Source organism: Theropithecus gelada, chromosome 5 (assembly GCF_003255815.1).
Source record: "Theropithecus gelada isolate Dixy chromosome 5, Tgel_1.0, whole genome shotgun sequence".
Lineage (NCBI taxonomy): Eukaryota > Metazoa > Chordata > Mammalia > Primates > Cercopithecidae > Theropithecus > Theropithecus gelada.
Genome location: NC_037672.1, coordinates 44,399,472 through 44,420,603, shown reverse-complemented (window position 1 = coordinate 44,420,603; position 21,132 = coordinate 44,399,472). Strand labels below are relative to the sequence as shown.

General features: G+C 35.1%; 1 long non-coding RNA gene across 1 annotated transcript in view; it reads left to right on the top strand.

The window, feature by feature from the left end:
- Window positions 1-20,904, top strand: part of LOC112625445 — a 55,371-nt gene extending 34,467 nt beyond the window's left edge. Inside the window, exons 4-5 of the long non-coding RNA XR_003119594.1 lie at window positions 20,526-20,564; window positions 20,743-20,904. This is a non-coding gene — a long non-coding RNA (uncharacterized LOC112625445). The remainder of the gene's footprint in view (window positions 1-20,525; window positions 20,565-20,742) is intronic.
- The last annotated feature ends 228 nt before the right edge of the window (window positions 20,905-21,132 follow it).

Genomic DNA, 21,132 nt, shown 5'->3' with positions numbered 1-21,132 from the left:
CCTGCGTGATTTTGGTTTCTTTTTCTTTACAACACTTACTACTACCTTAAAAAAAAAGTTAACTTGTTTATATGTTTATTTTTTCTCTGTACCATTAGAATGTAAGCTCTGGGAGGAAGAAATCTTGTCCATCTCTCTCATGCCTGTATACCTAGTGCCAAAGACATGTGGGCACTTAGGAAATTTGTTAAATCAATGAATGTATGAATTAATATATTGTATTTAATTTATAATGTGGTAAATATTTGAATAATATTCAGTTTTCCTGTACAGCATTGTGGCATGTTTTCCATATATGTGCAGGTTTTATTTGGTATCCTGAAACAAACTTCTGTAGTTTTCTTCATATGTATCCAGTAACTTAGTAAATTTACTTCTTAATATATCTAGTTTTATTTGGGACATTATAATGCCTAGCTATTTTTTCATAATCAAAATTTCCTAATTTGTTATTTTAACTTAAAAAAATTTTTCTATATATAGCTTGTTCCACTGACTTTGCAATATTCTCCTAATAATGCTAATGGTTTTAATACCATTTCTTTTTTTCTTTTTGCCATATACACATTATTCATATCTCACATTTTAACATTTTTTCTCCTTATTTGATTATTTTTCCATATTGCATTGTTTAGAATCTCTAAAACAAAACTGAATGACAGTGATTCAAGAGGATATCACTGTCTCCATCCAGATTTTAATGGAAATAAGATTAGTGTTTTAACATTTAATATTATGCTTGCTACAAACATTTTCCATATAGTCTTTAAATTGTTTTAATGTGCTATCAAATCATATTTTAGTTGAGCTTATTATTAGGACAGGTCCCTGAATTTGGGAAGCAGATTTGCAGCATCCTTTAAAATCATTACATTGTTGTTATCATTTAAGTTACTATTTCAATTAGTTACATTGGAATATTTTCCTTCATCCCAACAATAAATGCTACTTGGTTGCAAATATCATTCTTTTAATTTCTTGATTCAGTAAATATTTACTGATCATGAGTAGACACCTGACACTTTTCCAAATGACATCTTCAAATGGATATATCAAACAGACAGTTGGATAATTAATTTCAGAGTTTGGGGACAAAACTGCAGCCAGATTGGAGATATGATTAGGGAATCACCAACATGGAGTAGACCAACCTATAACAATTTCAAGGTCCTGTCACTGGGTTGTGAACAGTTACTCTATGAGAGTCCTCTGAGTGTGTGTGTATATGTTTGCACACATGCATGTCCATATTGGTATGTAACCCCTCTGTAAATGTTAACTATTATTGGGTATTTTTTTGGTGTTACTATTTTATTTTACAATAGCTTTTATAGTAATTGTCATTATTTCTATTAATTTATACCAGTCACATTTGTTCTCTGACACAGGGGTCATTTATAATGACAATTTATCATTTTGTATAACAGTTTCCAGTTTTCAGTTCTGAACTCCTAATCACCTGAGTGGATGCCATTAATTCTAGGGGTTTATTTATCCTTATCCTCCTAGAAAAAATATGTAAAGAAAAATTTTATATCATTTTAATCTATCCTCAATCATCAGGTGTTCTTTATGATAGCTTGTCTTCGCTTTTAAATGATTAAAACCTCCTCCTTTCCTTGTTTTTGTCGTTATTTACTATTTCTTCTCTATATCCTTTGACAAATCTTATCCCTAGTTTATATTAATTCAACACATACTTGTAAATCACCTATGGTATGATAAAAACCAGCATGTTAACAAAATAAAAAAGCATCATACATAAGTAAGGCTTCTGAAGAACAGGAAGTCTAATTAAAGCGATTAAGCTATCACATAAGTAATAATACAAGGTAGAAACTAATACATTTATGATATAAAGGATGAAAATGTTAAACAGAGACTCAAAGGAGATTGCTGATATTTTTGCATGGAGTGACAGGCAAGCTAACATTTAAACTGGGTTTTGAAGCATGGATTGATTTTGGAAATGATAAGTAAGTGATACACAAAGCAGAGTAAACAGAATATGCAAAGTAAATAAAGCAGAAATACTGAGTCAACTAGTATGTGGAATCACAAGTACTTTTATTAAGCTAAAATTATAAATATAAAATGAACTAATAGTCATGTTTAAAAAGCACACTAGAATCAGAAAAATGGAGGGTTTAGGAATAAATTGAGACTTCTTACTTTTTACAGTGACCTGATTGTTTTACTTCTGATAGACTAAAAGGGCAGCAACTTGAAACATGAACTGGAAAAATTAATAAGAGAGGATCACTGTAATTTTCTTATGATAACCTTGATGACCGCCAATTAGTAGGGCAGTATTTGTTTTTATGTTTATACCATTTTGTCCTGAATCTTAAATTATTTCAACATAGTCTCTAAATTATGTAGATTGTTTTTTAAATGCTACTTTTAAATTATTTTTGTACTCATTTAGTTATAGTTTAGCTTTAATGAAATTAAATAACTGATAAATTTGTTAGGTTTTCTCTTTTGTTAAAATTTTAATTTCATTATGCTATCACGATTGCCTAATAATTCAAATGACTAAAAAAATGAGGAAGGGCTTGTCAACCGTATCTCTAGACTTACTATACATTACTAATTTGTTAAATTGATTTACAAGTATCCCAATGATAAACACAAAATGAACCCTAGAAATCAAGCCAAATATATATGAGTGTGTGTGTGTCTGCATGTGTGTGGACTTCATATGTGAAAGACCAGGCATAAGTAATTGGATGATGGATGCAAAGACAATTGTTCATCCACATTAATAATACTTGGATCCCTACAACAACAGCATACAAACAGACTCAAATATTAGATTGATTAAATAATTAAATATAAAAACAAAAAATTTGAAACTATTAGAAGGATATACAGAAAGCAGAATATGTTTGTGTTTATGCGTGTGTATACACACACACACACACACACAGGCATAAATAATGATTACTCAAACAGAAATTAAAATACTTAAAATAAATAAGGAGATTGCTAATTTGCCAAATCACTGATCTCATATATATATATATATATGTGTGTGTGTGTGTGTGTGTGTATATATGTATATATGTATATATATAAACACACACATAGTTGATTTTTATCAACTCTAAGGTTAAGGGAGAAAGATTATTCTGAATATCCTTCAGATTACACTTAGCATGACAACCTTATTTTCACCAAAACACACCAGACTATAAATGGTATAAAGTACAAACTCTTCTGTATAAAAGAAAAGATACAAAGCTTTCAAAATCTATCCAAAATCCCCAATTAAAATAGTCTTCATAGAATACTACATAAAGATAAATAATTTAGTGTACTATAAATATCCTTTTGAATCTGACATTCTATATTAAATATTAGATTGCATAATAGAAATAGCTGTAGAATTGATTAGCATCTAGATTTCTCAAATGGAATCCTTAAGATGTTCCACAGATTCTACACTAACCAGATTTTAGAGTCTTTAGGAAGATTTTAGAATTGGATATTTATGACTTATGTAAATAGATTAAGGTTTCCATTATAGATCAAGACAGAATAACAAAGACAAAATTTACCTTCTTTTATTCAACTACTAGAAAACTAGGTAAAATATAAGAAACAACAGTCTTCAGCTATTGAACAGAAGGCACAGGACTATGATACTCAAGAAAAGGGAAACAAAGTGATTCCTACAATTGAATCAGCTTATTCTTTTGAAGCAGTAATGGATAATTTGTTTCCATATTTGCTGAAACTATAATTCTGTAGATCCAGGAAGCTGCACAAATAAGCATAGAGCTGAAAAACTATTTTGCACACTTGTAATAAAATATACTTATCAAATTAAATGAAACTGGTTATTTGAAAAGATCAGTATAATTGACAAACTTCAAACTGATCAAAAATATAGGAAAGACAAAAAAAAATATAAAGCAAGAGAACCTCAATATGGATCTATAAATATTAGACAAATAAGGGAAAATTATGCAAAGCTAATACATTTGACAATGTATAAAAGATAGACAAATTCCATGAAAGATACAAACCACTAATGTTCACTCAATATGACTGAGTTAACATGAATAGCCCAGTTTACTAAAGAAATTGAATATCATTTAAAAGTCTCTCCCATTAAAAAAAGAAAAAAAAAAAGAAACGGGAGGCACAGATTGCTTCAGCAATAAATTTTATCAGACATTTAAGAGAAAATAAGGCCAATTCTACTGAAACTCTTTAGAAAAGTGAAGGAGACAGACTTCCTTACCTCATTTTAAGAGGCCTGCAATACCTCAATACCAAAATCAGATAAAAACATCATAATTGAAGAAAACTAGAGACCAATATATTTCATTAACGTAGATCCAAAACTTTCTTTTCCAAAAACTGTTTAAATCAAATTGAATAACATACAAAAAGAATAATACACTATGACTAAATGGGGTTTGTCCAAGAATGTAAGAATTGTTTAACATTTGAAAAATCACTCAGTGTAATTTACCACAGTCATAGATTAAAAAAGAAAAAAAAAAAAAAGATTATCTTAAAAGATACCAAAACAAATCTGACAAATTTCAATACATTTATGATAAAAATTAGCAGCCAACTAGAAATAGAAAGACTTATTTTCAAGCTGATAAATGACATATAAGAAACGATTACAACTAATATATTTATTGATGAAAGACTGAGTGTTCTTGCCCTAAAATGAGAAGACAAGGATGCCTTTGTTTACATTTCCTATTCAACATAGCACTGGAGTTTCTAGCCAATTTAATAAGACAAGAAAAATATAAGCATACTGATTATAAAAGAAGTTGTAAAACTTTTTTCACAGACAAAAATAAAAATCTATGTGGAAAAATAAAACAAGCTTACAAAAAAGACACGAAAATTAATAAGTGAATTTTTCAATGTCACAGGTGTAAGGTCAATGTTCAAAAATTTATTGTGTTTCTAAATACTCGCCAAGAAATGTTGAAATTTGAGGTTGAAATTGTGCCACTGATAATAGCATCAAAATGTATAAAAAACTTAATGATACATTTAACAAAGCATGTTAGAGCTGTATGCTGCAAAGTACAAAACATTGGTGAGAAAATCTTTAACATTCCTAATAAATCTTTATTAATAGATTAGAAGATGCAATGTGAATTCTCTCCAAATTGATCTACCGATGAAACACAATAGAAATACCAGCAAGCTTCTTTTTCAGAAATTTCCAAGCTGATTTTAAAATTTGTAAGGAAATACATTACTCAAAATAGCCAAAATGATTGTGAATAAAATTCCAAAGATTTAGGACTTAATTTCAAGATTATACACTATAATTACACATATCAAAATAGTTTGGATATTGATTAAGATAGATATGTAGATAAGGGAAACAGAATTCAGAGTTCAAAAATTGACTATTGTAGATGGTCTGTTAATTTTTTACATAGATGCTAAAGTTATTCAATAGAAAATGGGAAATATTTTCAACAAATATTGCTGTAATAACTTTATATATTGGTATGCCAAAAATGTCTTATTTCTCTATGTCATGCCATGTAAAACAATTAAACTTGAAATAGCTCTTAGATAGAAATGTAAGTACTAAAACTATAAAACTTATTGAAAATAAAATTCTGGTAGGAAATCTTTGTGTCCTTAGGTAAAGCCAAAATTATGAACCACACAATAAAAAATTGATAACTTTGACCACATTGAATTTTTAAAAATTCTCTTCAAAAGAAATCTTAGAGAAAATAATACAACAAACCTTATCCTGGGAAAAAATGTTTTAACAACATATAGCTTATTCAGGATTGTAACCAGAGTACATTAAAAATACCTGTAGCTCAATAATAAGAAGGTAAAAACCAATTAAAGTAAGCAAAATATTTGAATAGGCGTTTCACAGAAGGCTATAAACAACAAATAGGCATATGGAAAGGTATTTAACATTGTTAGTCACAGGGAAATGCAAAATTAAAACCACATTACACACCTACTACAACAGCTAAAATTAAAAAGAAAATATCCAGTGTTAATGATTAAATGTAGCAACTGATACTCTCATACATTTCTAGTGGGAATTTACAATGTTTCAAACACCATGGAAAATTCTTTCCCAGTCTTTTATGAAGTTAAATATACACTCACTAAGCCCACTCTTACTTATTTACTCCAAAACAATGGAGATATATGCTCAAATAAGGACTTGTACTTAAATGTTCATAACTGCTTCAATCACAATGGTCTAAAACTGAAAGCAATCTAATGCCTCATCAATTATTGAATTAACTAACATAATATCGTATAGCTATATAATGTAATCCTACTGGGCAATTAAAAACACCAACCTATTAATGAAACAACATAGATAAATTTGAAAACCATTACAGTAAACGAAAAAAAAAAAAAAAGCAAAGCAAGATCATCATGGTGGACGGGAGGCAGGACTAGATTGCAGCTTCAATTCAGACGGACAGAGCTGTGTGCAGAGGCTCATATCATGAATTTTAGCTCCAGAATGACTGAAAGAACAAACCAAGAATCCCAAGAGGACCCACAGCAGGACCCAGGAGACACCCCAAATACTGTGCTAGTATCCACAGCTGAGAGACCCACAGATAGTTCACCAGCCTGGAGCTAGCTAGACTTGCTGGGTGGCTAGGCCCAGAAAAGAGATAACAATCACTGCAATTTGGCTCACAGGAAGCTACATCCATAGGAAATTGGGGAGAGTACTACATCCCACTACCACACCCCATGGGACAAAAGAATCTGAACAATAGCCTTCAGTCCTAGACCTTCCCTCTAACAGAGCCTACCCAAATAAGAAGGAATCAGAAAACCAACTCTGGTAATATGACAAAACAAGGCTCTTCAACACTCCCCAAAAATTACACTAGCTCACCAGCAATGGATCCAAACAATGAAGAAGTTTCTGATTTACCTGAAAAAGAATTCAGGATGTTAGTTATTAAGCTACTCAGGGAGGCACCAGAGAATGGTGAAGCCCAAATGGAAGGAAATGCAAAAAACGATACAAAAAGTGAAGGGAGAAATATTCAAAGGAATAGATGGTATAAACAGAAAACAATAAAAGCTTCAGGAAACACTGGACACACTTAGAAATGCAAAATACTCTGGGATGTCTAAGCAATAGAATTGAATGAGTAGAAGAAAGAAATTCAGAGCTCAAAGACAAAGTCTTCTAATTAACCCAATCCAACACAGACAAAGAAAAAAGAATAAGAAAATATGAACAAAGCCTCCAAGAAGTCTGGGATATGTTAAACAACCAAATCTAAGAATAATTGGTTTTCCAGAAGAAGAACAGAAATCTAAAAGTTTGGCAAACATATTTGGGGGAATAATCAAAGAAAACTCCCCTGGCCTTGCTAGAGACCTAGATAACAAAATACAAGAAGTACAAAGAACATCTGGGGAATTCATTGCAAAAATATCATTACCTAGGTACACTGTCATCAGGTTATCTAAAGTTAAAATAAAGGAAAGTATCTTAAGAGCTGTGAGACAGAAACACCAGGTAACCTATGAAAGAAAACCTAAATTAACAGCAGATTTATCAACAGAAACCCTACAAGCTAGAAGGGATTGGGGTCCTATCTTCAGCCTCCCCAAACAAAACAATTATTAGCCAAGAATTTTGTATCTAGCAAAACTGAGCATCATATATGAAGAAAAGATACAGTCTTTTTCAGACAAATAAATGCTGAGAAATTTACCACGACAAAGCCACCACTGCAAGAATTGCTAAAAGGTGCTCTAAATCTTGAAACAAATTCTGGAAACACATCAAAACAGGACCTCTTTAAAGCATAAGTCAGGCAGGACCTATAAAACAAAAATACAATTTGAAAAGCAAAAACAGAAAGCAAAAAACCAAGGTACACAGACAACAAATACCATGATGAATGCAATGGTACCTCCCATCTCAATACTAACATTGAATACACATGGCATACATGCTCCACTTAAAAGATACAGAACTGCAGAACGGATAGGAACTCACCAACCAATTGTCTGCTGCCTTCAGGAAACTCAGCTAACACATAAGAACTCACATAAATTTAAAGGGGTAGAAAAGGACATTTTATGCAAATGGACACTAAAAGTAAGCAGGGGTAGCTATTCTTACGGAAGACAAAACAAACTTTAAAGCAACAGTAGTTAAAAAAGACAAAGAGGGACATTATATAATGGTAAAAAGGCCTTGTCTAACAGGAAAATATCATAATCCTAAACATGTATGCACATAACACTGGAGCTCCCAAATTTACAAAACAATTACAGCACTAGACAGGTCATCAAGACATACAGTCAACAAAGAAACAATGGATTCTTTGTTGAATCCATGAAACAAATACCACAAAACAAATGGGCTTAACAGATATATACAGAACTTTCCATCCAACAACCGTAGAATATACATTCTATTCAAGAGCACATGGAACTTTCTCCAAGATAGATCATATGATAGGCCACAAAATGAGCCTCATTAAGTTTATGAAATTTGAAATTATATCAAGCACTCTCTCAGACCATAGTGGAATAAAACTGGAAATCAGCTCCAAAAGGAACCTTCAAAACCATGCAAATACAAGGAAATTAAATAACCTGCTCCTGAATGAGCATTGGGTCAAAAACTAAATCAAGTTGGAAATTAAAACATTCTTCAAACTGAATGACAATAATGACAGAACCTATCAAAACCTCTGGGATACAGCAAAGGTGGTGCTAAGAGGACAGTTCATAGCCCTAAATGCCTTCATTAAAAAGACTGAAAGAGCACAAACAGACTTTCTAAGGTTATACATCAAAGAACTAGAGGAACAAGAGCAAGTCAAATCCAAACTCAGCAGCAAAAAGGAAATATGAAAATCAGAGCAGAAATAAATGACATTGAAACAACAACAACAACAACAACAACAAATATAAATGAAACAAAAAGCCTGTTCTTTGAAAAGACAAATAAAATTGAAAGACCATTACCAAGAGTAATGAAAAAGAGAGAAAATCCAAATAACCTCATTAAGAAATGAAACAGGAGATATTACAACTGACACCACTGAAATACAGAAGATCATTCAAGGCTACTATGTAAACTTTTATGCACATCAAATAGAAAACCTAGAAAAGATAAATGAATTACTGGAAAAATACAATTCTCCTAGCTTAAATCAGGAAGAATTAGATACCCTGAACACACCAATAACAAGTAGTGGGATTGAAATGGTAATTTAAAAATTACCAACAAAAAAAGTCCAGGACCAGACGAATTCACAGCAGAATTCTACTAAACATCCAAAGAAGATTGGTGCCAATCCTTTTGACACTATTCCACAAGACAGAGAAAGAGGGAACTCTCCCTAATTCATCCTATGAGGTCAGCATCAACTTAATACCAAAATCAGGAAAGGATATAACAAAAAAAGAAAATTACAGACCAATATCCCTGATGAACATAGAGGCTAAAATTTTTTTTTTTTTTTTTGTTAGTATTATACTTTAAGTCCTAGGGTACATCTGCACAATGTGCAGGTTTGCTACATATATATACTTGTGCCATGTTGGTGTGCTGCACCCATCAACACTTCAGGACCCATCAACTGGTCATTAACTTCAGGTATAACATCCAATGCCATCCCTCCCCTCCCCCATCCCCATAATAGGCCCTGGTGCGTGATGTTCCCCTTCCCGAGTCTAAGTGATCTCATTGTTCAATTCCCACATATCAATGAGAACATGCGGTGTTTGGTTTTCTGTGTTTGCGATAGTTTGCTGAGAATAATAGTTTCCAGCTGCATCCATGTCCCTACAAAGGACACAAATTCATCCTTTTCTATGGCTGCATAGTATTCCATGGTGTATATGTGCCACATTTTCTTAATCCAGTCTGTCACTGATGGACATTTGGGTTGATTCCACGTCTTTGCTATTGTGAATAGTGCCGCAATAAACATACGTGTGCATGTGTATGATAGCAGCATGATTTATAATCCTTTGGGTATATACCCAGTAATGGGATGGCTGGGTCAAATGGTATTTCTAGTTCTAGATCCTTGAGGAATCGCCATACTGTTTTCCACAATGGTTGAACTAGTTTACAATCCCACCAACAGTGTAAAAGTGTTCCTATTTCTCCACATCCTCTCCAGCACCTGTTGTTTCCTGACTTTTTAATGATCGCCATTCTAACTGGCGTGAGATGGTATCTCATTGTGGTTTTGATTTGCATTTCTCTGATGGCAAGTGATGATGAGCATTTTTTCATGTGTCTGTTGGCTGCATAAATGTCTTCTTTTGAGAAGTGTCTGTTCATATCCTTTGCCCACTTTTTGATGGGGTTGTTGTTTTCTTGTAAATTGGTTTGAGTTCTTTGTAGGTTCTGGATATTAGCCCTTTGTCAGATGAGTGGATTGCAAAAATTGTCTCCCATTCTGTAGGTTGCCTGTTCACTCTGATGGTAGTTTTATTGCTGTGCAGAAGCTCTTTAGTTTAATTAGGTCCCATTTGTCAATTTTGGCTTTTGTTGCTGTTGCTTTTGGTGTTTTAGACATGAAGTCCTTGCCCATGCCTATGTGCTGAATGGTATTACCTAGGTTTTCTTCTAGGGTTTTTATGGTATTAGGTCTAACATTTAAATCTCTAATCCATCTTGAATTAATTTTCATATAAGGAGAAAGGAAAGGATCCAGTTTCAGCTTTCTACTTATGGCTAGCTAATTTTCCCAGCACCATTTATTAAATAGGGAATCCTTTCCCCATTTCTTGTTTTTCTCGGGTTTGTCAAAGATCACGTGGTTGTAGATGTGTGGTAGTATTTCTGAGGACACAGTTCTGTTCCACTGGTCTATATCTCTGTTTTGGTACCAGAACCATGCTGTTTTGGTTACTGTAGCCTTGTAGTATAGTTTGAAGTCAGGTAGCATGATGTCTCCAGGTTTGTTCTTTTGACTTAGGATTGTCTTGGCAATGTGGGCTCTTTTTTGGTTCCATATGAACTTTAAAGCAGCTTTTTCCAATTCTGTGAAGAGAGTCATTGGTAGCTTGATGGGGATGGCATTGAATCTATAAATTACCTTGAGCATATGGCCATTTTCACGATATTGATTCTTCCTATCCACGAGTATGGTATGTTCTTCCATTTGTTTGTGTCCTCTTTTATTTCGCTGAGCAGTGGTTTGTAGTTCTCCTTGAAGACGTCCTTCACATCCCTTGTAAGTTGGATTCCTAGGTATTTTATTCTCTTTGAAGCTATTGTAAATGGGAGTTCATTCATGATTTGGCTCTCTGTTTGTCTGTTACTGGTGTATAAGAATGCTTGTGATTTTTGCATATTAATTTTGTATCCTGAGACTTTGCTGAAGTTGCTTATCAGCTTCAGGAGATTTTGGGCTGAGACAATGGGGTTTCTCCATATACAATCATGTCATTTGCAAACAGGGACAATTTGACTTCTTCTTTTCCTAACTGAATACCCTTTATTTCTTTCTCTTGCCTGATTGCCCTAGCCAGAACTTCCAACACTATGTTGAATAGGAGTGGTGAGAGAGGGCATCCCTGTCTTGTGCCAGTTTTCAAAGGGAATACTTCCAGTTTTTGCCCATTTAGTATGATATTGGCTGTGGGTTTGTCATAAATAGCTCTGATTATTTTGAGATACGTTCCATCAATACCGAATTTATTGAGCGTTTTTAACATGAAGGGCTGTTGAATTTTGTCAAAGGCCTTTTCTGCATCTATTGAGATAATCATGTGGTTCTTGTCTTTGGTTCTGTTTATATGCTGGATTACGTTTATTGATTTGCGTATGTTGAACCAGCCTTGCATCCCAGGGATGAAGCCCACTTGATCATGGTGAATAAGCTTTTTGATGCACTGTTGGATTCGGTTTGCCAGTATTTTATTGAGGATTTTTGCATCCATGTTCATCAGGGATATTGGTCTAAAATTCTCTTTTTTTGTTGTATCTCTGCCAGGCTTTGGTATCAAGATGATGTTGGCCTCATAAAATGAGTTAGGGAGGATTCCCTCTTTTTCTATTGATTGGAATAGTTTCAAAAGGAATGGTACCAGCTCCTTCTTGCACCTCTGGTAGAATTCAGCTGTGAATCCATCTGGTCCTGGACTTTTTTTGGTTGGTAGGCTATTAATTACTGCCTCAATTTCAGAGCCTGCTATTGGTCTATTCAGGGATTCAACTTCTCCCTGGTTTAGTCTTGGGAGAGTGTAAGTGTCCAGGAAATTATCCATTTCTTCTAGATTTTCGAGTTTATTTGCATAGAGGTGTTTACAGTATTCTCTGATGGTAGTTTGTATTTCTGTGGGGTCAGTGGTGATAGTGGTGATATCCCCTTTATCATTTTTTATCACATCTATTTGATTCTTCTCTCTTTTCTTCTTTATTAGTCTTGCTAGTGGTCTATCAATTTTGTTGATCTTTTCAAAAAACCAGCTCCTGGATTCACTGATTTTTTGGAGGGTTTTTTTGTGTCTCTATCTCCTTCAGTTCTGCTCTGATCTTAGTTATTTCTTGCCTTCGGCTAGCTTTTGAATGTGTTTGCTCTTGCTTCTCTAGTTCTCTTAATTGTGATGTTAGAGTGTCAATTTTAGATCTTTCCAGCTTTCTCTTGTGGGCATTTAGTGCTATAAATTTCCCTCTACACACTACTTTAAATGTGTCCCAGAGATTCTGGTATGTTGTATCTTTGTTCTCATTGGTTTCAAAGAACATCTTTATTTCTGCCTTCATTTCGTTATGGACTCAGTAGTCATTCAGGAGCAGGTTGTTCAGTTTCCATATAGTTGAGCAGTTTTGATTGAGTTTCTTAGTCCTGAGTTCTAGTTTGATTGCACTGTGGTCTGAGAGACAGTTTGTTATAATTCCTGTTCTTGTGCATTTGCTGAGGAGTGCTTTACTTCCAATTATGTGGTCAATTTTGGAATAAGTGCGATGTGCTGAGAAGAATGTACATTCTGTTGATTTGGGGTGGATAGTTCTGTAGATGTCTATTAGGTCCGCTTGGTGCAGAGTTGAGTTCAATTCCTGGATATCCTTGTTAACTTTCTGTCTCGTTGATCTGTCTAATGTTGACAGTGGGATGTTGAAGTCTCCCATTATTATTGTATGGGAGTCTAAGTCTCTTTGGAAGTCTCTAAGGACTTGGTTTATGAATCTTGGTGCTTCAGTATTGGGTGCATATGTATTTAGGATAGTTAGCTCTTCCTGTTGAATTGATACCTTTACCATTATGTAATGGCCTTTTTTGTCTCTTTTGATCTTTGATGGTTCAAAGTCTGTTTTATCAGAGACTAGGATTGCAACCCCTGCTTTTTGTTGTTCTCCATTTGCTTGGTAGATCTTCTTCCATCCCTTTATTTTGAGACTATGTGTGTCTCTGCATGTGAGATGGGTCTCCTGAATACAGCAAACTGATGTGTCTTGACTCTTGATCCACTTTGCCAGTCTGTGTCTTTTAATTGGACCATTTAGTCCATTTACATTTAAAGTTAATATTGTTATGTGTGAACTTGGTCTTGTCATTGTGATATTAGCTGGTTATTTTGCTCGTTAGTTGATGTATTTTGGCATGTTTTTGCAATGGCTGGTACCGGTTGTTCCTTTCCATGTTTAGTGCTTCCTTCAGGGTCTCTTGTCGGGCAGGCCTGGTGGTGACAAAATCTCTAAGCATTTGCTTGTCTGTAAAGGATTTTATTTCTCCTTCACTTATGAAACTTAGTTTGGCTGGATATGAAATTCTGGGTTTAAAATTCTTTTCTTTAAGAATGTTGAATATTGCCCCCCACTCTCTTCTGGCTTATAGAGTTCCTGCCAAGAGATCTGCTGTTAGTCTGATGGGCTTCCCTTTGTTGGTAACCCAACCTTTCTCTCTGCCTGTCCTTAACAGTTTTTCCTTCATTTCAACTTTGGTGAATCTGACAATTACATGTCTTGGAGTTGCTCTTCTCGACGAGTATTTTTGTGGCGTTCTCTGTATTTCCTGAATTTGAATGTTGGCCTGCCTTACTAGGTTGGGGAAGTTCTCCTGGATGATATCCTAAAGAGTGTTTTCCAACTTGGTTCCAATTTCCCCCTCACTTTCAGGCACCCCAATCAGACGTAGATTTGGTCTTTTCACATAATCCCATACTTCTTGAAGGCTTTGTTCATTTCTCTTTCCTCTTTTTTCTTTAGATTTCTCTTCTCGCTTCATTTCATTCATTTGATCCTCAATCGCTGATACTCTTTCTTCCAGTTGATCGAATCGGTTACTGAAGCTTGTGCATTTGTCACGTATTTCTCATGTCATGTTTTTTATCTCTGTCAGTTCCTTTATGGCCTTCTCTGCATTTATTATTCTAGTTATCCATTCTTCCATTCTTTTTTCAAGATTTTTAGTTTCTTTGCGCTGGGTACATAACTCCTCCTTTAGCTCTGAGAAGTTTGCTGGACTGAAGCCTTCTTCTCTCAACTCACCAAAGTCATTCTCTGTCCAACTTTGATCCATTGCTGGCGATGAGCTGCATTCCTTTCGAGGCGGAGATGCACTCTTATTTTTTGAATTTCCAGCTTTTCTGCCCTGCTTTTTCCCCATCTTTGTGGTTTTATCTGCCTCTGGTCTTTGATGATGGTGATGGACTAATGGGGTTTTGGTGTGGGTGTCCTTTCTGTTAGTTTTCCTTCTAACAGTCAGGACCCTCAGCTGTAGGTCTGTTGGAGATTGCTTGAGGTCCACTCTAGACCCTGTTTGCCTGGGTATCAGCAGCGGAGGTTGCAGAAGATAAAATATTGCTGAACAGCGAGTGTTCCTGTCTGATTCTTGTTCTGGAAGCTTCATCTCAGGGGTGTACCCCACTGTGTGAGGATGTGGGATGTTGGTCTGCACCTAGTGTGGGCTGTCTCCCAGTTAGTCTACTCAGGGGTCAGGGACCCACTTGAGCAGGCAGTCTGTCCTCTCAACCTCTGTGTTGGGAGATCTACCGCTCTCTTCAAAGCTGTCAGACAGGGTCATTTGCATCTGAAGAGGTTTCAGCTGCTTTTTGTTTAGCTATGCCCTGTCCCCAGAGGTGGAGTCTACAGAGACAGGCAGGCCTCCTTGAGCTGCTGTGGGCTCCACCCAGTTCGAGCTTCCTGGTGGCTTTGTTTACCTACTTAAGCCTCAGCAATGGTGGGCACCCCTCCCCCAGCCTCGCTGCTGCCTTGCAGTTAGATGGCAGACTGCTGTGCTAGCAATGAGGGAGGCTCCGTGCACGTGGAACCCTCCAGGCCAGGTGTGGAATATAATCTCCTGGCTTGCTAAGACCCTTGGTAAAGTGCAGTATTAGGGTGGGAGTTACCCAATTTTCCAGGTGTTGTATGTCTCAGTTCCCCTGGCTAGGAAGAGGGATTCCCTTCCCCCTTGTGCTTCCCAGGTGAGGTGATGTCTCGCCCTGCTTCAGCTCTTGCTGGTTGGGCTGCACCAGCTGACCAGCACTGATTGTCTGGCACTCCCCAGTGAGATGAACCCAGTACCTCAGTTGAAAATGCAGAAATCACCTGCAGTCTTCTATATCACTCACGCTGGGAGCTAGAGACTGGAGCTTTTCCTATTCAGCTATCTTGCTCTGGATCCTAAAATTCTTAACAAAATACTAGCTAACAAAATCCAGCAACACATCAAAAAGATAATCCACCATGATCAAGTGGGTTTCACACCAGGGATGCAGGGATGGTTTGATATACTCAAGTCAATAAATGTGATATACCACATAAACAGAATTAAACACAAAAATCACATGATCATTTCACTAGATGCAGAAAAAGCATTTGATAAAATCCAGCATCCCTTGATTAAAACTCTCAGCAAAATCAGCATACAAGGGACATACCTCAATTTAATGAAAACCATCTCTTACAAAGCCACAGCCAACATAATATTGAAAGGGGAAAAGTTGAAAGCCTTCCCTCTGAGAACTGGAACAAGAGAAGGATGCCCACTCTCACCACTCCTCTTCAACATAGTACTGGAAGGCTTAGTCACAGCAATCAGACAAGAGAAAGAAATAAAGGGCATCCAAATCAGTGAAGGGGAAGTCAAACTGTCACTGTTTGCTGACCATATGATCATTTACCTCGAAAACTGTAAAGACTCCTCCAGAAAGCTCCTAGAACTCATAAAAGAATTCAGCAACAGGATTAATGTACAAAAATCAATAGCTCTTCTATACACTAACAGTGGCCAAGTGGAGAATCAAATGAAGAACTCAACCCCCTTTACAATAGCTGCAAAATAAATAAATAAATAAAAATAGAATAAACTTAGAAATATACATAACCAAGGAGGCAAAAGACCTCTCAAGGAAAACTGCAGAACACTGCTGAAAGAAATCAAAGACATCATGAACAAATGGAAACATATCCCATGCTCATGGATGGATAGAATCAATGTTGTAAAAATAACCATACTGACAAAAGCAATCTACAAATTCAATGCAATCCCCATCAAAATATCACCATCATTCTTCACAAAATTATAAAAAAAAATTTTTTTTGGAGCCTGCCTAGCCAAAGTAAGACTAAGCAAAAGGAACAAACCTGGAGGCATCACACTACCTGATTTCAAACTATACTTTAAGGTCATAGTCACCAAAACAGCATGATACTGGTATAAAAATGGGCACACAGACCAATGGAACAGAATAAAGAACCCAGAAGTAAACCCAAATACTTACAGCCATCTTATCTTCAACAAAGCAAACAAAAACATAAAGCAGTGAAAAGACACCATTTTCAACAAATAGTGCTGGGATAATTGCCTAGCCGTATGTAGGAGAATGAAAATGGATCCTCATCTCAAACTTTACACAAAAATCAACTCAAGATTGATTAAGGACTTAAATTTAAGACCTGAAACTAAAAATTCTAGAAGATTATAGACATTGGCTTAGGCAAGTATTTTATGACCAAGAACCCCAAAGCAAATGCAATAAAAAAGAGTAAATAACTGGGACTTAACTAAACTAAAGAGCTTTTGCATGGCAAAAGGAACAGTCACCAGAGTAAACAGACAACCCATAGAGTGGGAGAAAATTTTCACAATCTATACATCTGACAAAGGACTAATATGCAGAGTCTACAATTAACTCAAACAAATCAGCAAGAAAAAAATAATCCCATCAAAAAGTGGGCTAAAAACATGAATAGATAATTCCCAAAAGAAGATGTACAATGACCGACACACATGAAAAAATGTTCAACATTGCTAATGATCAGGGAAATGCATATCAAAACCACAGTGTGATACCACCTACTCCTGCAAGAATGACCATAATAAAAAAAATCAAAAAACAGTAGATGTTGGCGTGGATGCAGTGAACAGGGAACACTTCTACACTGCTGGTGGGAATGTAAATTAGTACAGCCACAATGGAAAACAGTGTGGAGACTCCTTAAAGAACTATAAGTAGAACTAGCATTTGATCCAGCAATCCCACTACTGAGTATCTGCCCTGAAGAAAAGAAGTCATTATATGAAAAAGATACCTGCACACACATGTTTATAGCAGCACAATTCACAATTGCAAAATCATGGAACCAACCCAAATGCCCATCAATCAATGAGTGGATAAAGAAACTGTGGTGTGTGTATATATATATATACACACACACAATGGAATACTACTCAGTCATAAAAAAGAATGAATTAACAGTATTTTCTGTGACCTGGATGAGACTGGAGACTATTATTCTAAGTGAAGCAATTCAGGAATGGAAAACAAAACACTGTATGTTCTCACTGATATGTGGGAGCTAAGCTACGAGGATGCAAAGGCATAAGAATGATACAATGGACTTTGGGGACTTGGGAGGAAGGGTGGGAGTGGGGGGAGGGATAAAAGAGTACAAATAGGGTGCAGTGTATACTGATATAACCAAATACCACCTGTCTATATGCCAATAATCTATGGAAAAAAAAAAACCCAGACCAAGAAGACTACATATGGTATCATTTCATTTAAATGAACTTCTAGAAAAGGAAAAATTTAACTACAAAACCCGAATAGTGGTTGTTACAGGTAAAGGATCACAGAAAGGAAACTTATAGTAAAGAGGTGACGAAAATGATCTACTACACACTATAACTATCAAAATTCATCAAATTGAACCTTTACATTTAGTTTTAAAAATTTTATATAAAACATACTTCAGTAAAGCTGACTAAAAAACAAACTAAATTAAATCTTTGATATTTATGTCTATTGAAGAAATGAAAACTGCTATTAGAAAAAACACATTTTATTATTTCCAACACATCATTTTTTTTTACATTTTAACATCTCTAAAATTAGAATGCATCTTACACTTCATGATTTCTTAAAATCAGAATTTTTTCTTTCTTAATGCTATGTAAAATTTTACACTTGATGTTATATTAGATTCAATAAAATATAGCAATACTAATAGTTGGATTAAGTTTACTATGTCATATTTATACCATCCATGTTTAAGAATCGAATACTTTGGGCTATTTTCAAAACTGCACTATTCCATTAATGGTACAGAAAAACACAAAACTTATAAATGACTTAGAAAAAAAGCTATAAATGAGTAAAATGCACCAATTTATATGAAAATTTATTGTTTATTAGAAAAAGGTCATACAAAGTAATTTGCAATTTATTTTAATTATATAGTATTTCAAAATTGGAGAAAATACAGGTATAATATAAAAGAAACCTATGTATTTACCACCCATAATTATCAAAATTCCATCACAATTGCATCCCCTCCCCTCTTTCTTTCTTCCACAGAAATAACTACAATTCTGAAGTTGTTACATGTTCTTCACACTTGTGTTCTTATAGTTTGTATTCAAGAAATAACTAAGTCTGGGCCTTAATAAAATGGAATATAATCTAATCATCAAGATAAATGAACTAAATCTACATTTATCTACAGAGATTATTCTTGAAAACTTATCTTAAGAGAAAAATCAAGTAATGAATGTATAATAATAATAATAACAAAATATTTCAGGCTATTTTCTATGTGCTAGACATTGTTCTAAGCACTTTAAATATATTAATTTAATCTCAAGAAAAGCCCTAAGAGTTATCCCAGTTTACAGATGAGCAAATGAGGAACAGAAAGATTAAGTATTTTGCTGAAGATCGAACAGTTAGTAATTTATTTACATGCAATCTGTCCCTAAATAAGCTCTTACCCACTCTATCATGTGTAAATACAGTATTGTTCTTAACTGCTCTAGCAAATAGACAAAATAGAAATTTACATCTCACTCAAACAGTAGTGAAGAATCAATGTTTCTGGCCAGCAAGGCAAAGGAGGTGAGAGGAGTGGGTAAGTAGGCAGTCTTTCAGAAACCCAGACTCATAGCAAATCAGCCATTTTCAAAAAGTGGTTTCCAAGATCTCTGGCAATCCCAGTTGAACAGAAAGAGAAAATACATAGAGGACAAAACAAATAATGTTTAAGAATCAGGCCTGGAAGTGACAGACATCATTTCCACTCACATTGCAATAACTAGAATTCAGTTGTTCATCTATGGTAACTATATGATAGTCAAGATAACATGGTCTAGCTGATGGTGAGTCAGAAACTGTGATGGGTCTGAGATGTTACCCTACTTTCACATTTATATATTGATAAATAGATAGATAGATGGTGATATTGTTTGCCTGTGTCCCCACCCAAATCTCATCTTGAATTGTAACTTCCACAATTCCCACAGTTCATGGGAAGAACCCAGTGGGAGGTAATCGAATCATGGGGGTGAGTCTTTCCCATACTGTTCTCATGATAGTGAATAAGTCTCAGTAGATCTGATGGTTTGAAAAACAAGAATTTCCCTGCACGAGCTCTCTCTCTTTGCCTGCTGCCATCCATGTAAAACGTGACTTCCACCTCCTTGCCTTCTAGCATGATTGTGAGGCCTCCACACCCATTTGGAACTGTAAGTCCATTAGACCTCTTTCTTTTATAAATTGCCCAGTCTCAGGTATGTGTTTATTGGCATTGTGAAAACAGACTAATACAGATGGACAGATAGAGAGACAAATAAATAGATAATAGTAGATATTATCTGGAACAGAAATCGGAGCTTTATTTTCTTACAATAACAGCAGCCAGAGTAACATTGTAGCACTGGTCCCCCAAGGCTAGTACCACCTAGGTGACCAGATGAGAGGCCACATATAGTCAAATAGATAGTTCCACACATATGCAAAGATGGTACCGTAGGAGAGAGACTCTGAAAATACGGATCTAGGGGCTTATATAGTAGAGGGACAGTTGTCCCTCCTTCCCTCTTAAATTAAGGGAGGAAAACCTTTTATTCCTAATGTAAGCATATTCACCTTGGGAAGAAAAGGGAAAGAATTTTGAGTTCTTACACTTTGAGTGTAAATATGCTTCTAGAGGGAAAATAACACTAGCATCTCTGAGTTTACTACTCAGGGTTTTCTCTTCATTTGAAATGTAAACATACATTTTTTTTCCTTCAAAGGTCTTATTTCCTTCAAAGGTCTCTTTCTGAAGAGGGTGAAGGTCCCTACCCCAGAATGTAAGTGTTTGGCTCTGGGTAAATTAGGAGAACTCTTAATCTCTAGATGGGATCAACTGACTACAATTAAGGAGACAAAAGACGCAGATCTAGTATCCATACTATATGAAGAGAACATTTTTTTCTGGGGGAAATAAAGCAAACATTATCTCATAGTGTATCAATTTCTGTAGTTTAGATGGTCAGGACCTCATAGGAACACCAAGAAATCCAGGGAAGATTCATTTTCCTACAGCTGTGTTGGCTCAAGAAGGATAGATTTCAATGCCAGCTAGTATAGTATTATCTAGATATATAATTTGTAAATTTTTTACAGATACAATCCAATATTACACATTGGTTATGGATACATAAATATGATAGTGATGTTATTGATATTCCCACTCCTCCCCTCATTTATTCTAATTTATGACAGGCTGATTTCCACATTTTCTACCCTCATCATTCTACATAAACTGTTCTTGCTAAGACCACCAATAGTTCCCTACTTGGCAAACCCAATGAGTTCTTTCAGTCTTCATTCTACTTAATGTCTCTTCAGCCATTGGCAATATTAATTATTCCCTCT